This window comes from Ovis aries, chromosome 1 (genome assembly GCF_016772045.2).
Source record: "Ovis aries strain OAR_USU_Benz2616 breed Rambouillet chromosome 1, ARS-UI_Ramb_v3.0, whole genome shotgun sequence".
Lineage (NCBI taxonomy): Eukaryota > Metazoa > Chordata > Mammalia > Artiodactyla > Bovidae > Ovis > Ovis aries.
In genome coordinates, this window is record NC_056054.1 from 176,211,179 (window position 1) to 176,213,592 (window position 2,414).

Sequence of the window (2,414 nt, forward strand, 5' to 3'; positions counted from 1 at the left end):
AAGAGAAGGAAATGTAATCTCCTGATAGATTTCTTTCTTTACCAACTACTTAATTATGATAACTTCATCATGTTAAAAAAATGGATTACATTTGTTTTCCCTGCTCTCACCAGGGCCTAACTGGTAAATAGTCCATCAACATTTCCATTTCAACCCTAGTGTTTCAAGGGGATATGCTTTGACTAAAAATAAGCTGCAAGCAACTACTTGCTCAGCCCCAGATTATTTTTTGTTAAGTCAAATAGTTCTGTAGCAGTTTAACCTTCCTTAAGGAAAGGAGGACAAATTTGGCCCTTGTCTGCACCCACCAGTATGTTTATTTTTCTTCTTCAAATATTCTTGGAAGCTCCAATTAGTATTTTAAATCTTCTATGAATTTATAATGATTGAGAGTTTATTTTGCATGGCACCCAGTGGCCAGCTAAGACCCTAGGACTATATTTTGTCTATTTCTGCTGAGAATGTAATAGTAGGGTCAGACTCATACTTGAATGGCCATCTCCCTTGGAATAAATTATGACTGTGCATTTTTAGGCAAACTTTAACTAAAAGAAATTTTGCTCTGTTTTTTTATGCAATAAGATAAATGAATCTGACTTTCTCCTGGTATGATAGCTCAGTATCATCTTGTACATACTTATAGACTAGCAATATGAGAAAGACCTCAAATGTCAACCAAGTCAGAAAAACCAACAGACGGATACTTTCTCAGCTTCTATACAAATACCATGGGCTTGTGAATGGAACAGGCAAGTTGAGGGATAATAATGATAACAGTAAGCAAAATGATGTTTTTATTAAGTCTGAAAATGTATCTTAAAAATAAAATATTTATAGAATGAATCCAGGTGACTATAGAGGTTTTATTTTGAGAACTGAAAACTTGTAAGGCTTCAGCAGCACGTATACTAAAATTGAAATGATACAGAGAAGATTAGCATGGCCCCTGCATAAGGATGACATGCAAATTCATGAAGCATTCCATATATATATATTTTTTTTATTGTATATTCCATCCTTAAAAAGTTTGTTCCTTTTTCATTATGGGAAGTTCACACAAGGCAAAAAATATTAAACAGTTGATTTTAGTGTGTTGTATAACTTTGCTGTATATCAAAATAATTTTTGCAAGTTTTCATCCTAAACCTCAAATCGTGTAATTAATAATTTACCTGTTTATTTCTGACCTAATTGTGATTCTTTTACTAATAAAATCTAATGGAAAAGGACAAAAAAACTTGTAAACAATGATATGCACTGACTGACACTCTTTTTATTAAAATTTAACAAAACAGTATGCTAACATAAGGATTTGCCATATTACTTAGAGATGTAGCTTATATTCTTTTTTCTTGTTATATGTGTCATTAAAATTTGCTCCTCTTTTTAATCTACACTTTTGGTCTAATTTTTTTTCTTTATTAGACAATTCTGTATATTTGTATGCTGGATAAACTTCCCTATGAAAATATCAAGTTATCCTACAAATGTATGACCGTTTCAACTTAAAAATACAATTAAAATATATTGATTTAACAGAACATAAAAGAACAATTGTATTACTCTCTCAGTAGATGAAGAAAAGTCATTTGATAATAAATACTTATTTTTTTTAAATGCAGCAAAATCAGAATAGAAGGGAACAGAGAATAACTATCAAAAGCCTATGGGGTTGTATAACTGTATGTTTAAAAGTGATTGAATTGGTAAATTTTACATTATGTCTAGTTTAGCACATTATGTATAAAAATATACATAAAATTTTAAAAGATAAGTGTGGGAAGATACAAATAATTATGTCATATTAGTAGCATATGCTAGATTATTGAGAAAGCTATATTGAATACTTCAACACAAATTCAATTATCAATACTACCAAGTTTAAGCACTACAATACTGCTATATATGTTTTCTTGATCACTTTTGTTTTCTAGATAAGAACTTAATATTGTCTCATTTAATTGTTATAACAATCCTATGAGGTAGAAATTAATGTGTGCATTTTATAGATGAGGCATCTGAAATTCAGGAAGCTGGAATTAGTTGCCTGAAGCCACACAGCTAGAAGGTGCTGAAGCTGTAATTCAGACCCAGATCCATCTGACTCTGACATTGATGCTTATAGTGCTTTTGCTAGTGCCTCCTATGGTTACATTCATTAAACCTCACTGGACTGAACACAAAAGGACATTTTTTTTTAAATAACATAAACAAAACTGGACACTCTAGAAATGTGTCTACATCTTAATTCCTAGAACCAGTGACTGTGACATCATATTTTTAAATGGCCTTTTCAGACGTAATTAAGGATTTGAAGTGAAAAGATTATCCTGTATTGTCCAGTGGATGCAAAATCCAATGATATATGTCCTTATAGGAGATACACAAGGGATATTTGCTAGAGAGAAAAGGGA

The 2,414-nt window shown here is 31.1% G+C and overlaps 1 non-coding gene across 1 annotated transcript; it reads left to right on the forward strand.

Moving 5' to 3' along the window:
- The first annotated feature begins 888 nt into the window (after positions 1 to 888).
- Positions 889 to 991, forward strand: LOC114111083 (U6 spliceosomal RNA). The gene has a single exon (XR_003587214.1). It is a non-coding gene; the product is annotated as a U6 spliceosomal RNA (small nuclear RNA).
- The last annotated feature ends 1,423 nt before the right edge of the window (positions 992 to 2,414 follow it).